Source organism: Protopterus annectens, chromosome 11.part0, assembly GCF_019279795.1.
Source record: "Protopterus annectens isolate FY-2018-M chromosome 11.part0, PAN1.0, whole genome shotgun sequence".
In the NCBI taxonomy this organism is placed as follows: Eukaryota; Metazoa; Chordata; order Ceratodontiformes; family Protopteridae; genus Protopterus; species Protopterus annectens.
This window is the reverse complement of record NC_056745.1, coordinates 816,229,726-816,253,389: the sequence shown is the minus strand read 5'-3', so window position 1 is coordinate 816,253,389 and position 23,664 is coordinate 816,229,726.

Sequence of the window (23,664 nt, the reverse complement as noted above, 5' to 3'; positions counted from 1 at the left end):
TATGGCCCCAGAGTAAAAATCAAGCCACAAGAACAAACAAGGGGTATGAAAGAGTGGAAAAGGGAAGGAAAAACACCTGGTTAAATGAGGATGATGAAAATTTTCAAGGGGGTCGATACCATCCAGCACCCAAACCTTACCGAAGGAGGTTTTAGTACAGGGTAATACCCCACCTTTAGATCACAACCAGTTGGGGACCACTCTATTGCAGACGGATATAGAGGAATTTACATCTAGCCTGGACGACGCATCTGCAAATATTATTAGTGGTTTATATACATATAAGGGTTTAAAGGTATATAATTACACTGATATACCTATCACTAATGATTTTTGCTCCTTATTATGTAAGGGTATGAAATTCATACCTACAACAAAGTTTAATATATTTGACACAATTAAGGAGACAAAACTTTTTTGCAGAAGAATGAATTTGGCTATACAATACAAAAATAACAACAAAAACACAAATAACATTAATGTGCTACAAGAGGGTGAACAATGTGAACAATTGAAGAAGAAAAGTGCTTATGTTCCAGGGTATCACCTCACAGTAGCTCAGTATGAGAAGCTTGTTGCACATGACATGTATTGGTTACAACACCGAATTAGGAGGAAAACTCAGTACCCCTTACCAGTGTTTCAAGACAATATAACCATTGCAGAAAGAGAATGTTTATACAAGGTTTTAGGTAACAAGGACCTTAGGGTCATGAAGCCTGACAAGGGGGGTGGAATTGTGTTGTTTAACATTGCTAATTACTATCAAGAAATCATGAATATTTTACATCTATCTGGTAATTACGAAGAAGTGTCGTTGAATCAGGTGAACAATGGCTATAAACGTATAGATCTTGTTATTGAGGAATACCTACTTGATAATAGAATTACCAATGAGATTTATGAATATATAAGAGTCGAATTCCCTAAGTTGGCTTCGATCATAGGGATCCCTAAAGTACACAAGAACATCAAGAAACCCCCCTTCAGACCAATAATTTTGGCTCCAAATCTAAAACTTATAACTTAGGGGTCACCATTGATAGATGGACTAAACATGTGTATAAAAATGTGGGACATCTTAAGAAAGATTCTTGGAATTTTTTGAGCAAACTGACCCCTACGATTTGGCAGAAAGGGTTGATTTTCATAACAATTGATGTCGTTGACCTGTTCTCCAGCATTCCCAAGGAGAAAGGTTTGGAATATTTCTTTAATAGTTTAAAGAGATTTTCTGGGTTAAGCTCTGAAAGAATAAATCTAATAGTTGACATGATGGGCTTGGTTCTTGACCATAATTATTTACAATTCCAGGGAGAACTTTTCAGGCAAAGCAAAGGGGTAGCTATGAGGGCATCTTGTGCCCCAGTCTTTGCAAATCTGGTAATGCTCGAATGGGAAACACTGTTCGTATTTCCTAGTGTATATTATAAATATATAACACACTACACTAGGTATCTGGATGATTTGTTTGTTCTTTGGAATGGACCTGTTCAATTGATACAGGAATTCATTGAGTATTTGAACAACACAACTGATTTTCTGAAATTTACACATAATGTGCAATTTGAAGGTATTGCCTACTTGGACACATATGTGTATAGTACGGAAACTGAATTCCAGTCTAAGATTTTTAGGAAAAACACATTCTCAAATGATTATTTATTCTACGACAGTTGTCACCCACCCCATATTTTTAAAAATGTTTTTAAGGGCCAATGCATACGAGCAGCCTGAATGTCATCTAACAGAGAAACTATGGTTAATGAGTTAAATTTTATATATACAATGTTTACAAACAGGGGGTACCCTGATGAGTTGATTAAACCTATACAGAGAAATGTTATGAAGGAATGGGGTAAAAAATATACCCCGTTATTAGGAAGACCTTTCATTCTGAAAGATAAGAAAAAAGAATCAGAAGGTTGCACGTGTGTACTCATGTATGGGCCATATGTCGACATTTTGAAAGAGATTTTGACGAAACACTGGAATATTTTTAAGACTTCTGAAGACATTTGTAATATTGTCGGATCAACACCCAAATTTGTTTATAAAACATCTTTAAATATTAAAAAGATTTTAGAAAGGAGAAAGGATTATAATAGGGAAGTCAATGCAACTAAACATACCAGGAAATGTGGTTTTTGTAAGCAATGTAAGCTTATTAATGAAACCAATGTTATTAAGCTAAAAAACATCACTGCCAACTGTATATACAGTAGAGGGGGGAATTGCAATACCTCCAGAATAGTATATATCGCCACTTGTGTAGCATGTGATGCTTTTTATATTGGAAAGACGGAAAGGAAATTCAAGACTAGAATATATGAGCATACTTACAAAATCAAAAAACAAGACTCAAATAATGCTCTGAGTAGACATATTCTAGAAAAAGGTGTTGAACATTCCTTTCTTTTCAGTATCATTGACATTATAGCACACACTACAACAGTAGGTAATTGGAAATGTTTCTTAGCACTTTTAGAAAGTAAATGGCAAATACTATGTGATGCAACAACACAACCAGGTTTAAATGATCACATCAGCATAAAACCCTTCCTTATTTTGGATAGTTGAACACAGGGACCATTTCCCTTGGTATCAACTGTATATAATTTTTCACATTTTTTACATTGTCACGTATGCTTACACATATATATTCATGTTTATTTTTACATTAACTTTTATACATTTTTATATATTATTGTATATACTCCTGCTTCATGAAGTTTTCTTGATGCATTCAGTAAATACTTGGAATTATTATATTGTATTTTGTACTGTAGATGTATATATTTAAATGTGTATTTCATTTGTATTTTTTATGTATTTTAAAGGTTCCATAATGTCATCTATTTAGTAGATTTATGTATGAAACAGTCGATTAAGTTTTTTAGCACTCATGCACTTTTTTAGCACTCATGCACTTTTAAAGAGTATGCATTTATATATGAGGAAGCCTTATACACTCCTTAGTAGGTTATTTGGTATCAACCTATTAATCACAGTATAGGATTGTATATTTTCATTAGAAAGGAATTTCTCTTTCAGTGTGTTGAGAAATTGAGTTTAATTGTTTAATTATTTAACAATTATCCAATTATGTTTGGCGCCTAAACCACTATATAAACTATGTTTTATGAATCATTCAAGGTTCTGATGAAATCTGTGGTAGCAGATGAAAGCGCTCAACCTTTACCAACTGTGGATTTACATGTGAATTTTCGTGCTCTACGTGTTTTGTGAAGTATCTTGCTATTAAATTATTGAACTGTTAACAGTGGAGCTGCGTTTCTTGGATTATCAGCCACATTTTGTTATTTTTCGGATTCGTGGTGGTGCTTCCATTTGCTTTGGTTACCATCAAAATGTTGACTGAAATATGATTGAATCCACTTATGAGGACTCCAAACTCTGACTTTGTAAAAACTCGAACACCGATATTCCAAACCACAAAATCTCATCCCTTTTAGACCCATGTTAGCACTTGTTTTTAGGTGTGGAGCAGTCGGAAATGTTGCTGTTTGGTTTTATTTCGGCATTTTGAAACTTCAGCAGTATGGATTTCATGCACATTTGTTGACGATGTACACATTCTTGACGATGTGCACATTCGACTGTGTACAATCAACATTTTGATATATATATATATATATATATATATATATATATATATATATATATATATATATATATATATATATATATATATATATATATATATATATATATATATATATATGGGTCCACTTTGTAAATTCGAAATACTGAAACCCAGAATTTCAGTATTTCGAACTTCTAAAGTCGAATATTCACATTTCTGAAACCAGCAGAAGTGCGAAATTCAAAATACTGCAGTACGGATATTTTGAATTTCTGCTTCCGGTGGTACGGAATGTGGATGTTTGGGTTTTATTTTGATAAGTTTGTGTGTGATAGTATGTTAGTTAGGGATTTAGTGTGTGCTGTGACTGTTATGTGTGTTTTTGAGGGACTGTAAGATGTGTCTGTGTGTGAGTTTCGTTTGTGTTATTGTTTGTGCAATCTCGGAGTTAGAATATATAAGTAAGGGACATGGGGTGCAGGGGAGCTTGTATGTAGTTTAGATTACTTTGATTGTGTGGGAAAGTTTTGTGTATGTTTATGTGTGCACTGTATGTGTAGCATAATTACGGGAGTTTGAATTTCGCAGTTGCGTGTTTTCGAGTTTGTGAGTTGTGGTTGAGTTTTCGGCTTTGTGGTTTCGGAATAGTGAAATTCGAGATTTCAGTATTTCAAAATCCAAAGTGGACCCATATATATATATATATATATATATATATATATAGATATATATATATATAGATATATATATATATATAGATATATATATATATATATATATGTGTGTGTGTGTGTGTGTGTGTGTATGTATAAATATATATTTATATATATATATATATATATATATATATATATATATATATATATATATATATATATATATATATATATACATATATATATATATATATATATATATATATATGGATCTAGGACCATTGAACGAAAGTTCAATAGTCTGAATCCACAATCACCGAACACACTTTAACGAAAGTGCTTTCACCGAAAAAGTGCTTTCGTTAAAGTGTGTTTAAGAAAAAATAAAACATTACTTTTACATTTTTGAGGGGGCAAGCCCCCTTGCACCCCCACACCCGCCTATTTAAATATTCTCACTCTGAGGTCTCACTACAGTGTACAGTGGGGAAAAGGGAATTTTCCCTTATCCCCACTGTAGTGCGATCTCCACAATAGGCATACTTACACGGAAGTGCCTTTCCGGGAAAAGCACTTTCGCGCAAGTATGCCTGGCCGAATCTGTTTTGGTTTTGTTGCCGTTCGGTGATCCATATGGATCCCATATATATATATATATATATATATATATATATATATATATATATATATATATATATATACACACACACACACACACACACACACTCACACACACACACACACACACACACACACACACACACAAACACACACAGACACACACACACAAACACAAATATTTGCACATATAAATATAATTATATATATAGAGAGAGAAAGAGATATTTTTTATATATATAGATATATAAATATATAGATATGTACATATATATATATCAACGAGATTGACTGATATGTATCAGCTAGATTGACTGTGCACCTACACTAACACACAGAATTCTGATGTGAAAATGTCAAAACTTTGAATGCTGAAACATTCTGCACATGCACCAGGGATTGCCCCCGAGAGGAGCAAGCCCTCATAAATATTTTTGAATTCTAGATTATGACTACCTGGTTATTGTAAGGGAATTGCCAGTCAAGTTGCAGGACTTTGTTATTTGTAGTAACTGTTTGTCAGTTGAGTGTAACAACCTTGATGGATTGTATAGTTGTACAAGACTGGCTGGACACAGTTGTCTGAAGTTTGGAGTACTTTGTGAATGATAGGAAGTTGGGAGTATGTGAGATGATGTGGTACTTTTAGAGAGTGGAGGAATGATGTGCTGTATAGGAGAGGTTGCATTTGAATTTTGCTATTTGTAACATTGGTTAGACTTGTTCAAATGAGTTAGTTGGATGTTAGTGAGGATAGGTGCTGAGTAATGGAGAGAAGGCAGAAAGAGGGCAGGGAAAATAGTCAATTTGGGTTTTATCCTATAAGGAGGGCTTAGTTAGCTATTGTTTTTTTCACTGTGTGTTGGATGTGAAAGTCAAATTTTAGGTGTCCGTCAACTCCTTGTAGTTTAGTATGTGTGACAAGCTCTATTTTAGTATTGTTGGGGAAGGTAACAGTGAAGAGGGTTTCTTGCTTGCAAGATGCTTATGAAAGAATATAATTAGTTTCAATTTGTTAGGACTGAGAAATGGCTGTGAGGTATTCAGTAAAGTTTCTATTGATGTGAAGCATTCTTGAGTCAGTTTTTGTAGACTATTAACATTGTTTGCTCAGAAAATGATGGTAGCATCATCTGCATACTGTCATAAGGTGGTGTCTTCATGGGCCATGTGATGGTCATTAATAAAGATGTTTAAAATGATAAGTCCAAGTATGATACTTTGTAGGATTCCAAAGGGAACTGGGACAAATTATGAAATATCAGTGGGCCATTTCACTGCTTGGAGTCGATTGGAGAGACAGCTATTTTACAATGATAGTGAAGATCTATGGAGACCTAGATTAGAAAGGTTTTCTAAGAAAATTGCATTTGACAGAACATCAAAACTTTAGATATATCCAGAAATGGGTATGATACTAAATCATCTTCATTCCTTTCTGTAATGACTGTGATGTTGAATCTAAGGGTTGCAGATGAGATGTTGTGGTGGAGGTGGAATCCATGCTACGAGGGTCAACAGAGTTCATTTATTGTGATATGATGTAGATGTTGTGTGTAAATGTACTTTTGGAGCATTTTTTTATAATGGGAGAAAATGGCAATGGGTCTCTAATTTGTGAGTTCCCTGGAGTGTCCACCTTTGTGGATGGAGAGAATATAACATGTCTTCCACAAGATAACAGAAATGTTCAGGGCTAAGAAGTGCAAGGGCTAGAAGTTTGAATTTTGGTCAGTAAGCCTGGTCAAACATCCATTTGCAATAAACACAAAAGGAATTATAAACAGGTGCAATAGTAGAAGGAAATTCCACTACTGGGATAACTTCCAGGAAGGACAGAAGAGGAGGAAAAAAAAAAAGACCATGGGCAGGATTCATTAATGGCTACAATAAGTGCAGCCATCATGTACAGTATGTGACCCGGCAAGCTGAGCACTTGATAATGAGCTATTTTATACTAATTAAATGGTTCTGCAATTTGTGTAGAGCCACCAAACAAAGGTTAAAGAAGAAATATGGTAAGGAAAGCATATGTAGTGGAATTATGTGCTAATTAATTAACTAACCCAACATGATAGAGCTATTAAGGAACCTATAAAGCAATCATGTACATACAGTGTAGCCATTTGCCCTGAAAAAAATACTCTTTGGATTACAGCCATGATTACACTTAAAAAAATGTTAGTAGTTGTTTCTGGCATTATAAACGTACATTTTCTGCAGGTTTTAATTCCAGGTGCAGCTGCTGCTGCTGCTGCCAGACTTTGGCCAAGAAGAAAAAGAAGGGTGTTTAAACCCTGTTTGACTTATCATTGACTTCATTGCACAGAAATTGTAGACTACTGGATGGACAGAGAAATACTAGATGAAATATGCAACTTCTGCCAGTCTCACCTGAAGCCCCAAGAAGATCATGGAGAATCCGTCCCAGTTGAAACAAATGTATGTGTAGCATTACATATACTAGCTACAGGTATTTTCCAAAGACCTGCAAGGGATATATTAGCGGTGTCACAAGCCTCAGCTTCCAGAATATTATATCAGTTTCTAAATGCAATGCTACAACATGCACGCACTCCACAGGAGAGAGCAAGAACCATGCAGGAAATTTATGCAATAGCAACCTTCCCTGAGGTTTTTAGGGCCATAGATTGCTAGACACACAAAAATAAAACAGAGAAGGAGGTACATCAACAGAAAATGATAACACTCTATAAACTGTCAAGTTATCAGCAAACCCCAAGGGATTATCTACAATGTCTGTGCAGGTAATCCAAGCAGTTTTCATGACTCACACTTAATGAACACCTGTGAGGTGTACACAGGGTTTCCTAGGGGCTGACTTTATACAATGGCATCTAGTGGGGGGATGCAGGTTATGCTCTGGAGCCATGGCTCATGATACCTATGAAAAACCCACACAAACCCACCGAACAAGGAGACAATGATGCCCACTCTCAAAGTAGGAATATCCTAGAGCATGTATTTGGCTTGCTTAAATCAAGTTGACACTGTCTAGACACCTCAAGAGTTTCCTTGCAGTATGAACCAGCAGCCTCTGTTGATATACTTAGTCTGTTCCATGTCGTACAGTACCATTTTCAAGAGGCAGCTTTAACAAAGGCAACTATGGCCAGGACCATAGTTCCCAGTAGCACAGGCAGGGTCAGCAGCTCCAGCAGATACAGATAAGGAGTATCAGGTGGAACCACCAGCCAGAGATGTTGGTGTCAGACATCTGTGTGCACAATATGCCATGGCTCTGGCTAGGAGCAAAGGATAGCACTCACACTGAATATCTAAAAGAAAGAATAACAGCCTTAGCACATACAAATATTAAAATGATACCGCCAAACTACACAACCTTTACTTAACCATGTAATTGATGCATTCTGTTGGCATCACTTAGGAAACAATTTGGTGTTCTGCAGCTTCGCTATTTTCAGCATTCACTGTTTTGGGGTCAATATTAAAACATTTGATGTTTTAAAACTTCAATGTTCTAATATAGACCCTATAATTAGAGTGGAGTGTAAGGGGTGCAGTAACACACATGAGTGGAATTTGATGAATAGTATTTTTCATTGAAGTGACGAATTTGATGTATTGATATAGACCTGTGTATTGTACCAGAGTCAGGTGACCAGATGTGATATAATTCTATAGCCAGCAGTGAAAGGATTTTTTAGATATTAATGAAAGATAAGATGGAACTCTCGCAGCAGCACTTTATTCTTCGGAACCTGACAGGAAAGATCTCTCATAGATATCTCATACAACCTCACACCTCATCTTGCCTTGCTGCAATAAGCAACTCAACACTCTTCATTTTGCCTTGCTTTAGTAAGTAACCAGGGAACATAATTCTTTAGTCAGTCAGGAAAATATAGTGAGATTAGTTAAGTATTGTCTTTCTGCATCTGTGTGAATCTATCCAACTGTGTTATTTTTTTATATGTTTTGTGATTGAAACTCTGATGTTTATTGTAAATATATATTCAGTATTCTCATGTCTTTTATTTTGTTTCTTATTATTACATATTTCTATACCTTTCATTGTGGCTGATCTTAAGAGTACTCATGCTTATTTTAGTGACAGTGTTGTGGCTCCTAAAATCCTTGCTGCATTGGTCAAACTGTACCATTTGTATTCATATTCATTTTACTCAGTATATTTGGGTACCCTTGCAAAAGCCTTAGAGTAGCTGACTGGTGGCAGGGTAATTACCTTATAGCCTGGGCAGAGGAGGCAGAGTTGGTAAATCTGTCCCAGCCTTTCTTTCTCAGGAGTGTGTGTGTGTGTGTGTGTGTGTGTGTGTGTGTGTGTGTGTGTGTGTGTGTGTGTGAGTGTGTAAAAAACAAATATCCAAGTGTGTGTCATCTACTTAGAACAGGGAAACAGAGCTCCAAAGTGGTCAGTGTGGAGTCTTGTTTGGAGCCTGTAGACAGAGACAGAGTGTCCAGCCCTAGGTCTGGATTGCCCTCCATTTGTGGTCTTAAGGGAAATTGTGCTTGGAGCAGAGAGCTGCCTCTGAAAATACTGTATGTATCCATTTTTATTCCTAGTGGCAGTCCCTCACCAGTGTCAGTGGGGAGGATTGAAGGTCCTTGATTACTGACCTGTAGTAGGAACCGTCACATATTGGTGACAGATGGGTGGGATATTAATTGAAATTCTATAGCCTGTATGCAGTTGTCACTGAAGGTGTATGTACTCTCAGCAGCCACAAGGCAAATATACAGTTTTATTTTCAGGAAGAGTTTTAATTATTTTTGTTAGTTTAATTTAGTCAGAGAAAGTAGGCAAAGATGTCAGCAGAGGATTATGGCAAGCTGACAAAGAACCAATTAGCCAAGGTGTGTGAAGCCAAAGGACTGGTGCATGCCAACTTGACTAAAGCAGAAATTATTTCAGCCTTAATCACACCTGCAGCATGGACGAGCAACCAGGAAGACAACCAGTCTGGTGATGGGGATGTGCAGCCTTCAGAAAAAGAACAACTCATCTTTTCCTCAGAGCACTTAAAAATCCATCTGGAGTTAAAGAGACTTGAACTTGAGGGCAACCATTTAGAATTAGAATCAGTGGAGAGACAGCGGCAGGCAAAACAAATGGAATTAGAATCAGCATAGATACAGTGGCATTTGAAGGTAGAAGAGAATAACAGACTGCTGCTTTTGAAAGCTGAAGAAAATGAGAAACATTGCCAACATAAGAGGGAGATGCTGACTCTTTGTCAGGGTCATGAAGGTAATGGGGAAGGAAGTAACCGAATTCCAGAAGCAATAAATGTCAGTTCATTTCTTTCACAGTTTACAAAAGTTGATAATTTTGATAGTTTTATTCATATATTTGAAAGAGTATGCAAACAGTGAAATGTTGGCCAAGGGCTCTGGGTACAGTTCCTGACACCCTTTTTCAGTGGTAAAGCTGTAACTGCTGTTACAGCTTTACTGCTGAAAAGGGGGGTCAGAAACTCTATCTAGAGCCCCTTTAGCAGCAGTAAAGCTGTAACTGCTGTTTCTGAATTGTCTGATACTGACTGATTAAACTATGATTAAGTTAAACAATGTTTATAGGAATGTTTTAAGGTAACACTTGAAGTTTACAGAAAAAAAGTTTTGTGAGCATATATGCAAAGCAGATTTAAGTATATGTGGTTATATTGCTGAGTTAAGCACTTACTTTCATAGGTGGGTGAATGGATGTCAGGCCAACACTTTTGAAAGGCTGGTAGACTTTTTGGTTGAGGGAACAAGCCCTTAGCACTTTGCCTCAGGACATGAAAATGTGGTTGGCAGACCGGGAGTGTAACTCTGCAGATGAGCTGGGGAGAAAAGGGGATGTCTACTTAGCAAGCAGAGTGCCACTGCACAAGAAGTAGATACCCAGTGCTGCATAAAGATATAAGGGAACCTAAGGTGGGCAGTCTAAACTACCCTAACACAGTCTGCCAGTAATGGGGAAGCCACTTGTTCATGTACACTGCCTGGATCAAGGGTTAGAGGTGTTAAATGTAACTAGAGGGGGCATCTAGAATACAAATGTCCGCTGAAGCAAGGTGGGGAACAAAAAGTGAGAAATTCAGCAAGTGGGAATAACAGCATGCCAGGGGTATGTTGTCTGGAGACAACAGGGGTACCAAACTATCACCAAAATTTGTATCCTGTCTTAGTGGATGGAAGACAGGTCACTACTAAAAGAGACACAACCTCTGACATAACCATTGTGAATCCTTGCCACTTCTGTCTTAAGAAGCATGAAGTTGGCTTTAGAGACATTTTTTACTGTGGTTTCCCTAATGGGGGATGGGGGAGGGATGTGGATGTCTAGGGTGATTAGCTTATGGTCGGATCTGACCAATGAGGAACTGACCTCTGGTGTGGAGCACCGGTTGCCCAAGTTGGTAATAACCATGTCTAGGATATTGCTGCCCCTGGTGGGGGTGTGGATAAGCTGATCCATGGCATTGGAATTTATGAATTCCAGAAAACATTGAGCACAAGAGTTGGTACACAAGTAATTTTCCCAGTTAATGGTATGGTAGTTGAAATCACCCATTATTAGGGTGTTAGGTTGTACCCTAATATTTTCCAGTGTATTAAGAAATGAGGAGTGGGAATCCTGGGGCATGGTGGGGTATCTGTAGCAAGCTACAATTTGGATTGCAGTCTTGCCCAGAGTTAGTTACACTTGGATAATCTCTGATGCATTATGCTGAGCAACTAGCCTGGAGGTGTGGATATCCTTAATGAATATGGACACTCCTCCACCTTTAGTGTTTCAGTCCAGGTTAGGTGGCCAAAAGGTGTGGTAAGAATTATAGCCTGGTAATGCAGGGGTTCTCTCTGGAGCCTTGAGCCAAGTCTCTGTCACTGCACAGATGTCGATGTTCTCCATTTTAAGGAGTGCCTCGAGAGAGTGCATTTTGAGGTTTAGACTTCTAGCATTGAGTAGCAATACCCTCAGATTCTTCTTGCATGTACCTGTTAGGGTGGTGAATTTGTCATTTGAACCTTGCCTAAAAAAGGCACTATAGGGGTGGCTAGAGCCTTAGCCAGTATCCGGAATCCCAGGGGCGACAGGTGCAGGCCATCTCTGGCAAAGTATCGTGGCTTGTCAATCATGTCATCCTAGGCAGACAGATACTGGATCCCCTTAGAATGACACCAGAAGCTTAGCCAATTTTTGAAGTCAATCATTTTGTCCTTGTACTGTGGTATCATTCTGGGTGATGGCAGGATGCTATTCAGGGCTAGGGTCATACCTGCCTGGGCTACAAGATCGAACAGCTCCTCCATGTCCCTTTTCATGTAGTCCAAGAAGATACATCTCAGGTCATTCACACCAACATGGACAATGACAGAGTCATATTTGTACTTGTTGTGGAGTGACCTGAGTGGATGTGTTATGTGGCAGATCCTGGCACCCGACAGGCAGCTGACAGTAACTTTCTCCTTGTTTAGCCTGGTGAGTGGAACATCAGTGTGCCTGACTATAGAGTCACCTATGACTAGAGTGTTGGGTACGTTGTTATGCCTTATGGGCTGTGGTTGAGTGGCACACTGAGATTGTGGGCTATGTGTCATTTGGGTTGTGTTAGGGGATGGAGGTTGCTTGTGTTTCTGCTTTGGCGGTCCCTGTTGCTTGGGCAGGTTTTTACTGAGAGCCTCCGTGAATGTAGGTGTGTGTTTTGTGTTCTATGTGTGTGTTTTGGTGGTGTAGGTTTTGAGGGACTATGTGCTGAGTGTGGTGTGGTGCAAGTGTTTACCTTATCCTCTTGACCGTCTAGTCCAGTCTTGGGTGAAGAGAGCTTTGCTTCCAGTTTGGCTATATAAGTGCATCTCTCACAGGCTGTAGTGTTGGGTGGTAGGAGGAGGGGGTTGTCTGTGTACATGAGGCAATTACTGCATTGCCACAAGATGCCCAGACTCATCAGGTAGACAGGAGAAAACACCGGGGGCTGACCCTTAGACATGCCTGTATAGGTGCTTATTTGTTAATTACGAGAAACTGTTTTCCTTTAGACAGTGAGGAAAGTTGAGTGCTGTCGTAATTTGTAGCTTATTTAGTGCTTACAAGTTCTGAACAAGTGCTGAAACAAAAAACTGTCTAGTTCTAAGAAACAAAATTAAGCTAGAAGGCTTCCTTTCAACACAGAAAGGCTTGGGCCCTAGAAGCCTACAAATAGTCCTGGACACAGCAAATCTATATCCAGGCTAGACTACCCACAGGAAAGGCAGGAAACAAGTTAGAAAAAGTTTTTTTTTTTTTTTTTTTTTAGTGGAAAGAGAGAAAGGAGTAGCAGAAACTAAGCTGATTGGCCTTTTCAAATGTTCTCCCTGTACTGGGTAGAATGAGGTAATAACACAAGACTGGGAGGAGGGTCCCAGATCAAATTTACACTACGTGTGGGCAACTGCAAAGCCACCAACTATAAAAGACTATACCAACAGGTATGAGAGGAAACATAATAGGAAAGAAAAAAATCCATATAAAAATGATTGTTAAACTCAAAACCCCTTCACTCTCTCTTATATGTATGTATATATATATATATATATATATATATATATATATATATATATATATATATCAATGTATCCATCCATTATACAAAAAGTACATGAAAAAGGAAGACTGCATATGAGTACACACAACTTAATACAGATTTCCTCCCCTCCCAAGAAAGCAAAAGAAAGTACAAACATAATAAATCCATAGCCAGACAGACATTTCTGTTACTCTGTAGTACATTGCAGAATTTACAACAATATTGTACATCTGTCAAAGAAAAAAATATCAATAACAGTTTTTGGTGTGATATCCACTTCCATGGAGGGCAGCCAGGTAGAAATCAGAACTTTAACAACATTGTCTTTGGCAATAATGAAAAAAAAAACATGACCTGGATAATAATTAATATAAAAGTCTTCCAATCAAAGAGGACAGCTATCAAGTTTTAAATTTCCATTAAACTGTCATCATTATTTAGAAAAATACTACATGGTTAATACAAAACTGTTGTATACATGCCCATGCCAACAGCTACTGAGAATAATTCAGACAGTAAAGCAATACTTGTATTGTGAAATGGAATCTATAAATAAGGGTAAAACACATAAATGTATTGATAACAGCAACTTACCTTTGCAGCCAGTCAGTTCTTAAAGTAGCAATGCATTTTAAAAGCAAGTAGCAGTAAGTAGCAATATCAAGCTCTCTGGATCTAAGCAGTCTCCCCTACAATGATATAAATTCCTCACCTGCATGATTACCTTTATATAGTGCAGATTCAGCCCTAACAGCACTTTGAGTATGTAAAATAGATATGAGGTCATTAACATTCATGAATTCTGCAACTTGTAGTAAGTGCAGAGAATGTAAACATGGTCTAAGGACCTACACAATTGCATACACAGACCTTACCACTGCAAGGATGACCACTAAAAAGTATTATCTGCTAAGTGCTTGAAAGCTTGAATGATTAGACTCACTGCGATATTAATCAGTCACAGTCAGTGCTCTTTGACATATGCTTACCGAAGGTATGTCAGGGAGAAAGGACTTCAATTTTGCAATTATCATTCACTATGCATAGGTATACTGACTGTGTCTGAAATATGAACAGGGGATGTTGGAGGCACATCTTTTCCTAATACTTTTAACATTTATATGAATTGCGTATGACAGCAGCAGTTTCAGCCTCTGAGTACAATTGTGTCTGCAATTCTAAGAAAGCATATTACTCATTCAAACATATGTCAACTGCAAAGCAAAGTGCATAGCACAGATATGGGAATAATGTTCACAAAATAAAAAGAAGAAAAGAGGTGCAGTATTCACATTATTTTATTTTATATTGTATGAAGAAAGATTATCTTCCCTGTTGCCAGTATCACAGCTGTCCACACATCAAACTGCAAATTACCAAGGTCATAATTTGTTTCTACTGCACCTGAAATGTGAAATGATACTATGTTACATTTGAATATATGCAACCTTCTTTTTATCTTTGAAGTATAACTGCATGTGCCTTGTAAATGCCCTGGTGTCCTGGAGTTGTGATTCAGAGAAAGTTGTGTTTCTGTGAACATAATGATGTTTAATGAGCAGATGTTCATGTTGAAACACAACAAATTTGAGGAAATATCCCAATTGCACATTTTAACTACTTGTTTCATGTTGTTTCCTCTATTTCAGTAGCTTATTTTTCTCTTCTCTTCATTATTTGAGTGCTGCATGGCATTGTGCACTCTGGACAGCCAGTGATCCCTAGCAGTGAACTAAACTTTACTTCCTAAGGAGAAAAGAGAACATTTTAATTTGGTCTGCATTCTGTAGTGTAACATAATCCTGGTGGCAGTGCAAGGATGCCAGCACTTTGGATAGTAGTAACAAATAAATTCAACCTGTCAGGTAAGTATCTCTGTGGCATAATATCCCCAGGCCAGAATATCCCTATACTAGAAAACCTCCTAAATTGGACCAATCTTTCCCTTCCCCAAGAAACCATCATCCTCGCTGACTTTAATGCTAACTGGCTATCCTGTAATAATACCCACCCAACCACTCACATAAATCTACATGGATTTTCCCAACTAATCCAGTCGCCCAACCATATAAATAAAAATCCTAACAACCACACTATCCCTGATTGAATACTTGTCAACAAAGATCCCCACTCCTACACAACAGGCTGCCTACCTGACACCCTCAGCAACCATACCACCATTTTCCTCCTAAAACACCATGCAAAACATCCCATTCATATCATCCATCGAAAAATCCGCAATACTACAAACTTCAATCCCCATACCTTCATCTTGTCCCTCAAAAACTGTAACTGAGCACTGCTAAAACACCTCAACCTTGATGAAGCCCTACATGTCTTCAATTCCACCTTCCTCAACATCCTAAACACTCATGCCCCCCTATGATATGCCAGACTCAAGACCAAAAGCTCCCCCTGGTCACAAAAAACCACCAGACAACTTATAAAAATTAGGGACAAGGCATGGGAACAATGGTGCCAAACCAAAACACCCTCTGCTAGACAATCCTTCCTTGAATTGCATAACAAGGTAAAAAAGCTAACAAAAACAGATAAGGCCCTTTACTATCAGTCCACCCAAAACTTCTCTCATCACAATCCCAAACATTTCTGGTCCACAATAAACTCCGTACTCCACCCAGGTAAACTTGGCACTCCCCACCTACCATCCCCTCCTCCTCCAGCAGTATAGCTAACTCTTTCAACACACACTTCCCTGAAACCATTCTATCTCTAGCCAAACAACAAACCTTCTCAGCCCACAGCCTTGCACACAACTGCAGCCTCCCACCCCCTCCTTCACCTTCTCCACAGTACCCACCTCCCATATAAAAAATATCTGTCAAAACTAAAGTCCACTAAACTCGTTTCCAATAACCTACCTGCAGATTACCTAAAAATAGCTCCACATACCCTAGCCTACCCAATTTCCATATTAGTAAACCACTCCATATTAGAAAGCTATGTGCCCACTCTACGGAAGATCTCTCACATAATTCCCCTACACAAAGGGGGCTCCTCCACTGACCTTTCCAACTACCTCCCAATCGCCATCCTCTCTCCACTCTCCAAGATTCTTGAGAAATGTATAAACTCTCAGGTACGAAACTATCTATTAACTAACAATCTCCTCTCCAAAACCCAGCATGGCTTCAGGCCATTTCACAGAACCACCACCACCCTACTTTCCTTCACTGACATGATCCTGCACCATAAAAACAATGGCCTATACTCTTCTGCTATATTTCTGGACCTATCAAAAGCTTTTGATATGGTATCTCACAACAGCCTTCTTTCTGTCATCACTAATCTCTCCTTTTCCCTCTCTGTTACTGACTGTTTCCACAGCTATCTCTCAGGCTGACAGCAATCTTTGATTTGGCATGATCAGCTTTCACCTCATCTTTTAGTCTCTCTTGGGGTTCCCCAAGGCTCTATCCTTGGCCTACTACTATTCTGCTTATTCGTCAACAACCTTCATACCTCCACCAAACAAGCCACTCTCATACAATATGCAGATGACTCCACTCTCATCTGCTTTGCTCCCACTTTACCAGAACTCCAAAATATCACACAAGAATATTTCACATCTGTAGAAACCTGGCTTTCCAATGTCCAACTTTTGCTCAGTCCATACAAAACCAAACTCCTTATCTTTCAACCCTTTAAATCTATACACTCCTCCACCCTCATCAATATTCATGCCAAGAACACACCATCATCACTCCATCTGACCACACAAAACTTATATGTGTTGAAATAGACAACAAACTCAGATTTGACCTCCACATATTTCTCGCCATAAAAAAGTTCATAAAAAGCTTGAGGCACTATATAGAAACAAAGAATACCTAACCGACACAGCCAGGACCACTATCATCAACTCCCAGCTAATATTAAACTTACTCTATGCCTCACCTATACTTACCAATCTTAGACAGATTGACCTAATCAGACTAGAATACTGCTACAATATAATTGCAAAGTTTGCAACAGGCACATCCTATGCAGCCACCACTACAACTCACTTAGGGAACTAGATTGGCTTGAACTCGCACAACTTTTTCACCCGAATCAACTCTCATTTGCCCACAAACTAATAAACCATCCCCACAATATCCCATCACTTCAAAACTTACTGCAACCCTATACTTATTCAAGACCCCTACGATCCAATAGCTGAACTCTACTTCTTACCACTAAACCCCAAAACTCAGCAGGTAATACCCTTTTCTCTTATGCTATTTCCAAACTATGGAATAACCTCCCCCCTCAATAACCAAACTACCTTCCAGCAGCCTATTTAAAGCCACTCTCAAGTCTCACCTAAAAATGCACTGGCTCTGCCATTGCCCAAACCCTGACTAACACACCTCCCAAACACTCATATCCTATTATCGGGCTAACCCCTTAAGTATCATTTATTGTCTACTTTTTGTTCTTACTACTGTACTGTGTAACCTGAATTACATGTTGATTGCTGATAGATTATCTACTAGTGTAAAATTACATTGTAAAATTCCTCTATTATACATCTGAAAAATGTTGTACTTGTTGGAGCTTTTCTCCCCAGGCCTCCACTGAAAAAAGGACCTGTGTCCATTTGGAATTTCCTGGTCAACAAATGCAATAAATAAATAAATAAATAAATAATATGTATGTGAGTTGCATGTAAAGAAATAAGACAAGGGATGCAGGGTTCAAATTCAGTTTATAGAAATGTTTTTATTTCTGGATTTAGAATAACTATTGACACACAATGCTGTATGTGAAATGAAAAGACTAACGTGTGATACATGCTAAATAATTTATCTGCAGTCTATTTGAATGTCACAGAGTTGATTGTGATGTAAACTCACCTCTTCTCATTACTACTAATAATATTCTAGGGCAGTTGCAAGATGTCATAAGATAGTACATTTTTTTAAAGTGTGATAACACAAAATTAGTAGTATGAGTAATGTGGACATATGTGTCATATATGCCTGAGAAATTATCCATATGCCAAAAGTTGTCATCATGACACTTATACAATATATTATAATTTTTGATGTCATGAGTAACTATATGGACTGTGGTATGACTGACTTCCTGCCATTGTATGTGTCCCCCTTTCTGAGTAAATGCCATTACCTGAAATCCTGGTTATGTGTAACTTAAATGCTACTTGGGATGGTGCAAGCTGATGTGAAAAGGATGAATGTGTCATGTTAATGTTACAACAGCTTTCCTCCTAGCTACATATATCTATTAAATGTACTAATTTGGTCCATTTTATAGATTTTTTCCCATGTCTTTTGCATTTGCTCTCCATTTGGCAGAACACAAACATGGTTCACTTCCTAAGGAAACAAGTGAAAATTTACCTTCGGCTGCCTTCTGTAGTGCAAATTTGCCTGGTACTGGCACATGGCTGTCAGCACCTTGGATAATAGTGAAGAAAATATGAAAATGCACCTGTCAGGTAACTCTCTCTGTGGAACAAGGTGTAAGTGAAGTGACTTTAGAGACATAAGGCAGGTGATGCAGAGTTTGAATACAGTTTGCAAACATTTTATTAGCTCATTTTTTTTTGTGTGTGTAAAACTCATAGGTTCATAGGTTCATAGGTAGGTACTAGGCTATTGGCCCTAGGGCCTACATAAGCCTAGCCGAAAGGTACCCTCGCTTTCACCACCCAAGAAAATTATTTTCCTGTGCCACTGTCGAGCAGAGCCACAGAAGTGATCCCAGGGGTGAATTTCCTATCTCTCATCCAATCATCAAGATATTTCTTGAAGAGTGCTAATGAGGAGCTTTGTTTGATATAGAAAGGTAGTTTGCTCCAGAGTATGGGAAGTCTCTGGGACATGAATCTATCCCTCCAGCATGTTCTGTTAATTGTGGTGACAAGGTTTAGGTCCCTAGAGCGTGTAGCTCGGAAGGATTGGGATTTCTATAAGTGGAGCATGTCCAAACACTCTGGGTTTGACATAGCTTTGTGTGTTAGGTGGAGATCGCCTCTGTGTAGGCAATATGCAATGGAGTAAAGCTGCAGTTTTTTGAGACGATCTGTGTAGAGCATCTATTTGAGGCCTTTAATCCTCTTTGTGAGGTATTTCTGCGGCCTTTCCAGTTGTTGTAGATGTCTTGTGTGGTACATACTAAAAGGGGCGTTGTACTCTATAATGGGTCTAATGAGTGATGAGTAGAGGGGAACAATGATCTTTTTTTTTTCATGGATGAGAAACCTTTTGTGATGAGGTGTGCCACATAGAAGGATTTCCTGACTACTGTGGTGATGTGATTATCAAAGGAGAGACTACTGTCCGTCTGTGTCCCAAGGTCCCTTATCACACTTTCTGTGTTACGTAGACTACTGCCTATGTGGTAGTTCATGGGTACAGAGTTTTTACCAAAAGGGATGACAATGCACTTTTTGGCATTGAGCTTAAGGCCATGGCTTTGACACCAGGCATCTGTCTTAACGAGGCCCTTTTCTAGGATGTCCACATCTTTTGGAGTTTTGATTATGGCTCCTAGTTTTCAGTCATCTGTGAACTTCACTAGCCAAAGACCTTCTGTGTTAGCCTGTACTTCAGAGAAGTAGATACCAAACAGGAGAGGGCCCAGGACTGAACCCTGTGGTACTCAACTTGTCACTGGTCTGAAGATGGATTTGGAGTAGGCTTCTTTCAAAGTGTGGGTTCTGTCAGTGAGCCAGCTGGCAGCCCATCTTGTGACATAGGGATTTATATCTAGTTTAGTGAGTTTATCTATAATTCCAGAGTGGAGGATGGTGTTGAAAGCCTTAGCAAGATCTAGATAGGCTGTGTGAACCATCTTACCCTCATCTACGGCTTTGGTGACCACTTCAAAGAAGTCTATCAGGTTTAGGAGACATGATCTGCCTTTTACAAACTCAAACTGGGTGGGGTCCAGAGTTTGGAGATTACCAGTGTAACTGTTTATAAGTCCCATGATGATATGTCCCATAGCCTTGCAAACCAGTCTCGTCAGACTAATGGGCGGTAGTTTCTGGGGTCTGTGGTGGCTCCCCCTTTGTGGATTGGGATAACTGTTGCTGTGCACCATTCAGTGGGCACATAGCTTGAGGTGAGGCTATTATTGAACATGGTACTTAGGTGGGGTGCCAGTTCATTCTGTAGTTCATGTAGAATGCAGTCTGGGATGTTGCCAGGTCCCATGGATGCTGTGTTCTTAGCTTTGGAGAGTGTGTTTTTTACCTGTGCAGCCATGATTACAGGAACTTTGCATTCTTCCTGTATAGAGATGGACCCTTTGGGGGGTGAGAGGGGGGTGTAAAGTTAGCACTGAAGCTATCTGCCAGGATGTTGGCAATATCAGTTGGTTCTGTATATTTAGTGTCACTGTGTTGTAACTCAGAGCAGATCTGAGTGTTGCCATTGAGATTCTTGACATAGCTATAGAATGCTTTGTGGTTGTCTTTAGAATGAGTGGCAATTTTGTTTTCATAACTAGCTTTGGAGGATTTTATGAGGGCTCTCAGCTTCTTTCTGAGGCTGACCAGGGAGTTCCTCCAATCATGGGATTTTACTCTTTTTTGCAACAGTTTCTTTCTTCTGTTGTAGAGTTTGTTTATGGCAGGGGACCACCAGATTGGCTTCCTTTTTTTTGAGGATAGCATCTTGGTTTTGTTAGGGATTGCATGATCCATACACTCATGTAAGTGCTTATAAAGTGCATTTGTGTAGGATTCAGCAGTCATACCTCTATTGTCCATCAGCATGGGTGTCATGAAGGTTGCCACTTCTGTCTTAAGAAACGTAAAGTTAGCTTTGGAGAACTTTTTTTACAGTGGTTTCCCTAATGGGAGCTAGGGGAGGGATGTGTATGTCTAGGGTGATTAGCTTGTGATTGGATCTGACCAATGAGGAATTGATCTCTGGTGTGGAGCACCAGTTGCCCATGTTGGTAATAACCAGGTCAATGATATTGCCGCTCCTGGTGAGGGTTTGGATAAGTTGATCCAAGGCATTGGAATTTATGAATTCCCGAAAACGTTGAGCACAAGAGTAGTTTTCCCAGTTAATGGTGGGGTAGTTGAAATTACCAATTATTAGGGTGTTAGGTTGTACCCTAATATTTTCCAGTGTATCTAGAACTATTTCAACTATATTAACTATTTTCAGTATTGCTAACAGCATGTGAACAGTTGTCTGCCCACGTTAACATTATTTTGGCATTAGGGGAATATGAAATTTACACCAGGCCTGGCACCCATGTCTCTTATGGACAGAGGTATCTTATAAATGCTTGGCCCTCAATGTCAGATTTATTTATTTATTTTATTTATTTAATTTGTTTTCTGGGAAGGTCCACTGAGCCTAGGTGAGCCCATTTTCAGTTGAGGCCGGGGGAGAAAAGCTCCACATACAAATTACAAGTGATACACATACAATAGAAATACAGAAATACAAACTACAATTACATAAAGAGCTATAAGGCAATACAGTAACAATCATGGACATGGGTTTAAACTAAATATGGGATACAAGTATATATCAGAGTTAACAGGTATTAAGCAGTAAGCAGCTTGACTATGAATGGAATGATTTACAGCATAGTTGACAGGTGAAGCAGTAAGCAGCTTGGGTAAGAGTGGAAAGTTCAGGTTGTATACTGACAGGTAAAGCAGCAAGCAGCTTGGCTAAATGTGGAAAGTTCAGGTTGTATATGTATATAAATTAAGCCATTATGTTATATACGTATTTAGCAAAAAGTAAGGACTATATGTGAAGGGTAAGTTGGGTAAGATTTTAAAGACTACTAGGGTGACTACAAAGAGTTAATAAGTAGTTAACTGACTAGAGTTAGGGCATGAGAAAGTTGTTCAGGGAGTATTTGTGCAGCAGTGGTTAGTAATGTAGAGGGATAGAGAGAAAGTAGGTGTGGTTGGATAGGGTATGGTAAATAGGTAAGGCAAGAGGTGTAAGGGTAAATAGATAGGGTAGTTGAAATGGATGAAGGACATCATTATTCTTTTGGGAAAACTTGGCTAGGCTTAGAAAGGGCCCTTGGATTGTTAGCCTAATAGCAACCTATGAATCTATTAAACTACATTTCTGTTAATGTGTGTCAGAAATTAAATTTCTGATGTTGCAAGGAGATGTGTGAAGGATGAATGTGTCACTGCAATGCACGTCTTGCTCTGGTCATTGCTGGGTATACCACAAGGTTTAATTCATTATCCTGTCAGCTTTTTTTCTTTCTATAATTTTTTTTCCAAATGCCTTTTACATTTACACTTCACTCAGTTGTGCACAAACACAATTCAATCCCTAAGGAGAAAAGTGAAAATTTTAATTCAGGCTGCCTTCTATAACACAAACATGCTGTGTGCAGGTATGCAGCCATCAGCACTCTGGATAGTTCTCAATAAATTCCACCTTTGAAATAACATTCCTTGTGGAAAAAGGTGTACAAGTAGTGATTTTAAAGAACAGTGGCAGCAGACGCATGGTTCAAATCCAGTTGATAGGTGCTTTTACAGAAGGTGTCAGAATGACAATTATCACAATATTTTGATTAGCAATGTCAAAGTAAATGCACGAGTATCATAACTATGTTTATTGCAAGAAAGTAATCATTTGTCCTTGTCCAAATACCGACTAATAACCCCCCCTCAACCCTTTCTCCTTTCCCAGTTTTAGATAGAGTATCCCCTCTATCATTATAAAACTGAACTGAAGATTGCTCACTGCTTGTTAATCCTTCCAGGATTTAGTTATCATTTAGTCTGTTATTATTGTTATCTAGTTAATGTTTAGAAAATTTGTAGCTCTGCGTTTTACTTCTTATTTCTCAATGTTAATTAAAACTTACTACTTTGCTGCAAATTGCTCATATAGAACTCGTCACTGTACTGCTTTGAGACAGCTCCACTGGCTTGAACTGCCCAACCTCCTAACCTACAATCAGCTCTACCTCTGTCATTCTATCTATTACCTCCCCAATAAGTGTCCTGCCCTCAAAAACCTAGTACATCACTCAGCCAAAAGGCCTGATCATCAAGCAAACTACTACTAGAAGTCATCAACAGCTACAATAGCTTTGGATATGCACTATATAGTAGTTCGGTGGCTAAAAAATGGAACTCTGTCCCTACTAGCATTCAAAACACATCATCCAAAGCCTCCTTTAAAGACCTCATCAGGCAACATCTCAAGCAAAGTTGGCAGTGCCATGATTGCTCCCCAGGCTAGTG